Source organism: Ahaetulla prasina, chromosome 6 (genome assembly GCF_028640845.1).
Source record: "Ahaetulla prasina isolate Xishuangbanna chromosome 6, ASM2864084v1, whole genome shotgun sequence".
In the NCBI taxonomy this organism is placed as follows: Eukaryota; Metazoa; Chordata; class Lepidosauria; order Squamata; family Colubridae; genus Ahaetulla; species Ahaetulla prasina.
In genome coordinates this window covers 3,013,544-3,022,185 of record NC_080544.1, presented here as the reverse complement: position 1 = coordinate 3,022,185, position 8,642 = coordinate 3,013,544, and positions in this window count along the sequence as shown.

Genomic DNA, 8,642 nt, shown 5'->3' with positions numbered 1-8,642 from the left:
GATCTAAAAAATATAAATAAAATAAAATAATAAAATAAAATATTTGTGCAGCTTTCTGAGATTTGGTGTGTTTCTGTAGTGTTTCTCTCTAACTACACAAACACACAAAATCTCACAAAGCTGTATGTGGCATTTTGTGTGTGTGTGTGTGAGTCAGTTGTGTTGTGTGTGTAAAGTGTGAAAGTTGGTTTTTGAGCTTTTTGTGGCTGTGTGAAGTGTGTGAAGTGTGTGAAGTGTGAAGCGCAGCTGCTTTTACATTGTGTGTGAGTCAGTTGTGTTGTGTTGTGTGTGTGTAAAGTGTGAAAGTTGGTTATTGTTTTTTATATTTTGTTTATTATTATTATTATTTATTGTTATTGGCCACGCCCACCCAGTCATCTGACCACCAAGCCACACCCACCAGTTAAGCTACGCCCACAGAACCAGTAGGGAAAAATTTTAGATTTCACCCCTGGTTATGAGTCACGTTTTTCAGGGCTTTGGGAACTTTGAATGGTCACTAAATGAATGGTTGTAAATCAAGGACTATCTATAATACAGAAGTGATGGTCCCTCTGTGGATGAATTCTCCTAGACTCACAATATTTCTGATTTGTCCTCCATCCAAGTCAGTGGTGGAATTCAATTTTTTTTACTACTGGTTCTGTGGCCATGGCTTGGTGGGCATGGCAGGGGAAGGATACTGCAAAATCCCCATTCCCTCCCCAATCCTGCGGGAAGGATATTGCAAAATCCCCATTCCCACCCCACTCTGGGCCCAGCCAGAGGTGATATTTGCCGGTTCTCCAAACTACTCAAAATTTCCGCTACTGGTTCTCCAAAGCCTGTCAGAACCTGCTGACATGGTGGCCTGATCCAAGTACTAGCCAGGTCTAACCCTGCTTAGCATTTTCAGATCAGCAGAAATTAATTAAAGCCTAAAATATAACAGTTTTGTCATAATGCATGTATTCATTCTGGTCTCTTCTCTAGAAAACAGAATGCTTGGAGGAAGAAACGTGGCTTACTCATCACAGCTAAACTACTATGTTTTGCAACTTCTTTCACTCATTTGTTGCAATTACAAATCAGATATCAACTAAGCAGAAGGCAAGGAAAGGGCAGCGTGAGACATAACTGAATGAAATTTAAAACTAATAAAGGGAATGAAACAGTGCTTTTTAACAGCTTAGTGCAAAGGATGGGCCCTGGGTTGCATGTAGCTGTGTCTTTTAATACAGCCTAATGACCAGAGGCATGTTGAGTTTGACTGAAGCCTCAAGAACCCACCTCACTACCAGAAATTCCAGACGATTTCAATTGGACGAGAGTAGAAAGTTAAAAAAAAAAAAGAATCCCAGAAGAAGTCAAAGTCAAAACCACTTTCACTATTGTTAAACAAGCCACACAAATGTGTCTTTCTAGGTCATACTGCGAAAGTGGCTTTATTTAGTCTTCCTTTGGCTGAAACTTCAGTGGCCACTGCAGATGTTCCTAAGGACAAATTTTCCACACTAACTGCACTGGAAAAAACCATCCTTCTTTCAAAGGGTTTGTAAAGTATTTTGTGTTTTATGCATGCATTTTGTTAAATCAACATAATCTCGCTCTCTAGGCTGTACTTCACTTTTATTGTATTTTATTAAACTGTTATGCATCATAAGTTCTTAGGAACACTTTGAAGCTATGTTTCTTTCAGGGGAAACAGTTAAGGAAGCGCTAAAGCATCAGGCTTTTGAATTTCTGAAGAATCTTGCCATGTTTGAAGTGGAATATTATTGACTGAAAATGGGTGTTCAGGTGATAACTGTGAAATGATACATTTCATTTACAAAGCCAAGAAGTGCAAAAAAAATAACCCAAGCATGCTGACTTTTTCTATATATAGCAAGGGGGGGTGGGGGAGAAGGAAAGGGAGTTTTCAGGGATTAAATGTTTAAATTACTTCTTTTTAGATGTGGGAGTGCCCTGAAAACCTCCAAAAATACATTTCCACTTATAAACGAATGTTCACTTCAGAGGTGGTATTCAGCAGGTTCTGACCAGTTCTGGAGAACCGGTAGCAGAAATTCTGAGTAGTTCAGAGAACCACCAAGCCACACCCACAGAACCGGTAGTAAAGATTTTTGAAACCCACCTCTAGTTCGCTTATAGTAGATGTAGACCAAATCAATGGCCAGGTTGAGAAAACATCCTCCTCAGTCAAACCAGCTTTTAATCATAGTTTAGAATCATATCTCTGTGTCTAAAGCCTAATTATTACTAACCATAGTTGAAATGGTTCAACTATGAGGACCCAGATTGTTGGGGGGGCAATAAGTTGACTTTGTAAATATACAAATAGAATGAGACTATTGCCTTATATACTGTAAGCCACCCTGAGTCTTCGGAGAAGGGTGGGATATAAATGTAAAAAAAATAAATAAAAAAAAAATGGGTTGATTTCAACAATCTGGATATAACATTGGAACACTAGTAGTTCCTGAATCTTGTATGGCTGCCGAATTGGATGGGGACCAGATTGGAGCAAAGAAATAAAAAATTCTCACTCTTCCCCACCATTTAACAGTGGACTTTTTTAGTTCAGATCTGGGAGCCCTTCTCAGGACCCTTTCTCTATAAGATTTATCATTCTAATTTACAGTTTCATTTTTGGATGTTTATAGGGTAGTGGTCCATTAAGTAGCACATCTCTTAACTTCAGTAGGGACTGCAGCCAAGAAATTAAAAGATGCTTGCTCCTGGGGAGGAAAGCTATGGCAAATCTAGACAGCATACTAAAAAGCAGAGACATCACCCTGCCAACAAAAGTGCGTACAGTCAAGGCTATAGGTTTCCCCGTTCGAATGTATGGCTGAGAAAGTGGGACCATAAGAAAGGCTGAGCACCGAAGAATTGAGGCCTTTGAATTCTAGTGCTGGAGAAGACTCTTGTGAGTCCCTTGGACTGCAAGGTGATCAAACTGGTCAGTCCTAGAGGAGATCAACCCTGACTGCTCTTTAGAAGGCCAGATCCTGAAGATGAAACTCAAATACTTTGGCCACCTAATGAGAAGGAAGGACTCCCTGGAGAAGAGCCTAATGCTGGGAATGATTGAGGGCAAAAGAAGAAGGGGACAACAAAGAATGAGGTGACTGGATGAAGTAACTGAAGCAGTAGGCGTGGGCTTAAATGGACTCCAGAGGATGGTAGAGGACATTGTCCATGGGGTCACGATGGTTTGGACATGACTTTGCAACTAACAACAACAACAACAATGTACCTCACACCAACTTTAGAAGTTTAGTTTCGAAGTTTAGCTTTGACTGGATGGTGGGGAATGGAAAGATTTATATTTGTTGCAGCCAGCCAGCCATTTGAATTCTTTTATCAAGTCACTGAGGTCACCTGGAGGTTTATCTGTATCATTGGGTTTGTGGGTCGTGCAAATGGGTGTGGAGCCTTCTTGGCACTGTTGAAAGGATTGTGTTTTAGACTGGAGATAGATGATGTCCTATCTTTCCTCTCTGTTGAGAGAGGGCTGTTTAGTTTCGACATAGATGGCCTCTTTGACCCCTCTTTCAAACCAGCAGTCCTCTCTATCCAAAATATGGACTTTGCTGTCTTCAAAAGAGTGGCCTTTGTTTTTTTTAAATTAAGAGGGGTATGACATCATCTATCTCCAGTCTACAACACAGTCCTTTCAACCATTCCAAGAAGGCTCCACACACATTTGCATTACTCAGGTGACCCTGAGGACATAGACAAACTTCCAAGTGGGCTCAACAACTCTCTAAAAGGGTGCAAATGACCAGCTGTATTCAAGGAATATAAATCCTTCCATTCCCCACCATCCAGTCAGAGCTGAAGAAGCAAACATCTTCAAAAGAAAAAAAACAGAAAGTCCAGTTGCTACTTGAAAAAAAGCACCTGGATGACTGAGAATCTCCACAGACATGTAGAAGTTCAGCTTAACCCAAGTTCAGACGGGAAGGCAGATAAAACGGGGAGCCTTTAGGTGAGGATTTGCTGGCAATTTTATTACAAATGGGCAAATCCATCGAAGCTCTGATCAGATGGCTGTTTCTTGCTAAGTGCTCCCAAATGCTTCTTCTGCAGAAGGCTCTTTTACCCTTTGGACTCTGAGATTGTTCATCTGAGCTATTAAGAGGCGCTCACGTGGGAGTTTTCCAACTTTTTAAAAGAGAAGGTTTAAACACTCAGCAATGCTATTGTTCTCTAAACCGCTTGTTTTTCAGCTCATGTACTTTCAGGGAGGATAGCATTAAATTCTTTAAGAATTCTTTAAATTCTTATGGGTGCTTTTGGCTGCGAGGAGTTCTGAATGCTGCATATTTTATATCCCCGATTTATAATCCAACCCAAGAGGATCAAATTAAAACAAATCAGCTCAGAGAGCTCCCTCTCAGAATGGGGTTTTTTTCCCATTTTTACCCACACTTCTTCAAATACTGTGGCCTCCCTTCGCTTATTAGGGCTGAACTGCAAACCATACAACTAAAAAACACATTAATAATGGCTCCATCCGAACTAACCCAATTAAGCAATTAAGATCCAGGGAAGAAATGGAGAAGTAAGAACTTGTTGACTTGATGGGACATTTATTTGGTCCCTCAGAAATCAGGGAAAACGCTGAAGTCGCCTTGCAGCGAGGTAGGTGGCAAAAAAAATTAATTAATAAATAATTTAAATCAAAAGAGTCTCTAATTTTGATCGATCAATAAAAAATAAATGACAGAGAGCTAAAACTATGCAGCTATGTACAATCTCTTTTCCCAGTGTCCTCCTTGAAAGGAAGGTGCTGTGATCCTGATTTAAATCCTGGTTGTTCTGACTGATCATGAACCATTGAGTTGATGTCTAAAGGACAACAAAGAATGTTCTTTCTGCGCCAACTCAGTAAGCTCAAACTGCCCAAGGAGCTGCTGATCCAATTCTACAGAGGAATTATTGAGTCTGTCATTTGCACCTCTATAACTGTCTGGTTCGGTTCTGCAACCCAACAAGAAAAACACAGACTTCAGAGGATCATTAGAACTGCAGAAAAAATAATTGCTACCAACTTGCCTTCCATTGAGGACCTGTATACTGCACGAATCAAGAAGAGGGCCGTGAAAATATTTGCAGATCCCTCGCATCCTGGACATAAACTGTTTCAACTCCTACCCTCAAAACGACGCTATAGAGCACTGCACACCAGAACAACTAGACACAAGAACAGTTTTTTCCGAAGGCCATCACTCTGCTAAACAAATAATTCCCTCAACACTGTCAGACTATTTACTGAATCTGCACTACTATTAATCGTTTCATAGTTCCCATCACCAATCTCTTTCCACTTATGACTGTATGACTATAACTTGTTGCTGGCAATCCTTATGATTTATATTGATATATTGACCATCAATTGTGTTGTAAATGTTGTACCTTGATGAACGTATCTTTTCTTTTATGTACACTGAGAGCATATGCACCAAGACAAATTCCTTGTGTGTCCAATCACACTTGGCCAATAAAAATTCTATTCTATTCTATTCTATTCTATACAGCAAATACATCAGTTCATTCTCTTCAGGACTGCCTCTCCCCCACCTGATTCTTCAGGTTTTCCAATGGTGCCCTGAGTATGTCCAATGCAAATGAGTTCATCCACCCTATGGTATTTGCCGGTTCTCTGAACTACTCCAAATTTCCGCTACCGGTTCTCCAGAACCTGTCAGAACCTGCTGGATTTCACTCCTGCCTCTGACCATGAACATGTGAAATTGTTTTCAACCTAGAATCTACAGAAACTAAAGTTTCCAGGGGCCTTGTGCCCTGGAGGACTTAGATGCAACACTAGTGTGGAGAATCTGTGTATATGACCTTGGATCCAGTTAGGGTTCTGAAATTCCCATGAAGAACTTGTTGCTGGCAATCCTTATGATTTATATTGATATATTGATCATCAATTGTGTTGTAAATGTTGTACCTTGATGAACGTATCTTTTCTTTTATGTACACTGAGAGCATATGCACCAAGACAAATTCCTTGTGTGTCCAATCACACTTGGCCAATAAAATTCTATTCTATTCTATTCTAAGAAGTAGAACTTGGAGGAAAGAGACAGGGCTACAGAGTAGAGTTGTCCTTGCTTCAAAGATGGGACATCTGTAGAATATAATGTTGGTGAAGAGTGTGTGATTTAACTTTTGTATATCTACTCTGTTTGATAGACCAAGAAATCACTTCTCCTGCCCTGTTAATGTAAGGTTTACTCCAGCATTAATTATAAAGAAATTCATTGACTAGAAAAACAAGACAAGACATGTAAGGAATTAATTGTTGATCAGAGTATTTATGCCTCTGTAGTTTGACAATAATAATAATAATAATAATAATAATAATAATAATAATAATAATAATAATAATAATAATAATAATAATAATATTTTAATTTTTATACCGCCCTTCTCCCGAAGGACTCAGGGCAGTTCACAGCCAGATAAAATACAATACAATATACAATAAAACCCATTTAAAAAACTTATTCAATATGGCCAAATTAAAATTATAAAAGACCTGATATAAAACCCCGTTTAAAATCCAATTTAAAACCCATGTTATGCCAGTCCTGCTCGAAAGAATAGATACGTCTTCAGCTCGCGGCGAAAGGTCCGGAGGTCGGGATGTTGACGGAGTCCAGGAGGAAGCTCATTCCAGAGGGTAGGTGCCCCCACAGAGAAGGCTCTCACCCTGGGGGTCGCCAGCCGACATTGTTTGGCTGACGGCACCCTGAGGAGACCCTCTCTATGGGAGCGCACCGGTCGGTGGGAGGCATATGGTAACAGAAGGCGGTCCCGCAGATACCCGGGTCCTATGCCATGGAGCGCTTTAAAGGTGGTGACCAGCACCTTGAAGTGCACCCGGAAGACCACAGGTAGCCAGTGCAGCTCTCACATCTCGGAATATGATGATGCTTTTCAGGAATCACACATCCTTCTGCATCATTTTCCTGCCAAACCTATTGCGCTGAGTATTCCTTATTAACCAAGTCACTTAGATGGGGAATCAAGTTGAAGGAAACCAAAATAAGAAGATCTGTATGTATGTATCTGTGAACCCAAGTGATGGAAAACGTTAGAACAATTAACCAGTGGTACGACTTGCCTTCAGGCGTTGTGGGTGCTCCATCATTGGAGGTTTTTAAGAAGAGACTGGACACTGGCAGGGCAATCCACTAGAATATAAACTGGCACGCCTTACTTGCATTGATGACGTTACCTAGTTTGGGTAATGAAACATCTGCAAGAAAACAAGCAAGCTCAGAGAGCACCTAGGACCCTTCATGTCAACCCTGAGCTACAAATATTTTCCTTCATTGGTAGATTGGATACCAATTGTCTGAAATGGTATCGAGTCCCTTGCTTGAGCAGAAGACCTCCAAGACCCCTTCTGTTATTCTGTTAAAATAGGGAACCCAAGCTTATAAATCTATCATAACTATTCTATTTCCACCTTTCTATACAAATTAATGTGGAATTAAGAGTTAACCAATGTTTCGGAGGCCATCTATTTAAAGCCCTCTGCCTTGAAAATGCCTGACATTTGCTGACTCCTTCTACCATCTAGTCATCTCTCTCCTTATTATTGCAGGTCAACGAAACATGGAGAAAAGATGGCAACTGAGATAAATCGGCTTTCTTTTCTTCTTTTTCCACCCCAGCTGCCGTAGCTGTTCCCCCTGGAGCTTTTCACAAGGGCAGCTTCCTCAGAATGCGTTCGGGTGGGTTATTTGTTTTTGTTTTGTTTTGTTTAAACTATATTTTTCCAGTGTCCCTTTTGGCGCTTTCATTTCATACAGGGCCTTTTGTTTTGGAAAAATCCACAGCGCTATTTCGCTTGCCTGTCACTGCAGTTGGCTCCCATAAATAATGCATGGCTATAAATGGGGACTCAGAGGGACAAAGCAAACCTTGTGAGCTAGCCGAAGCTTTGCTTCTCCAGCCTGCCCACTCACCCTCTATGCAAAATACATGTCTTATTCTCCTTCCTCCACCACCATTCCCCCACACACACACTGAAAAATTGAGTCCTTCTGTTTATGCAGCTGCTTTGAGCTCTTTTTGCCTCCTGTCCCGCCCCCGATTGCCAGTTCGGCCACTTTCTCTTTTGTGAGCTGAGCGTTTAGAGATGGTGGAGCTGAGTGATGGGGCCTTTGTGATGTGTCTTCTGAATGCTGATTCTTCTTCACCTTAACAGGTGTGCTCCATGATGGGCCACTAGAAGAGCCCTCTGGTGCTGGGTGAAGGGATAGGAATAGATGGATAGATACATAGATACAGTAGATGGGAGGATGGATGGATGGATGGATGGATGGATGGATGGATGGATGGATGAAGGCCATCCCGGAGGCCATCACTCTGCTAAACAAATAATTCCCTCAACACTGTCAAGCTATTTACTAAATCTGCACTACTATTAATCTTCTCATAGTTCCCATCACCAATCTCTTTCCACTTATGACTGTATGACTGTAACTTTGTTGCTGGCAATCCTTATGATTTATATTGATATATTGACCATCAATTGTGTTGTAAATGTTGTACCTTGATGAACGTATCTTTTCTTTTATGTACACTGAGAGCATATGCACCAAGACAAATTCCTTGTGTGTCCAATC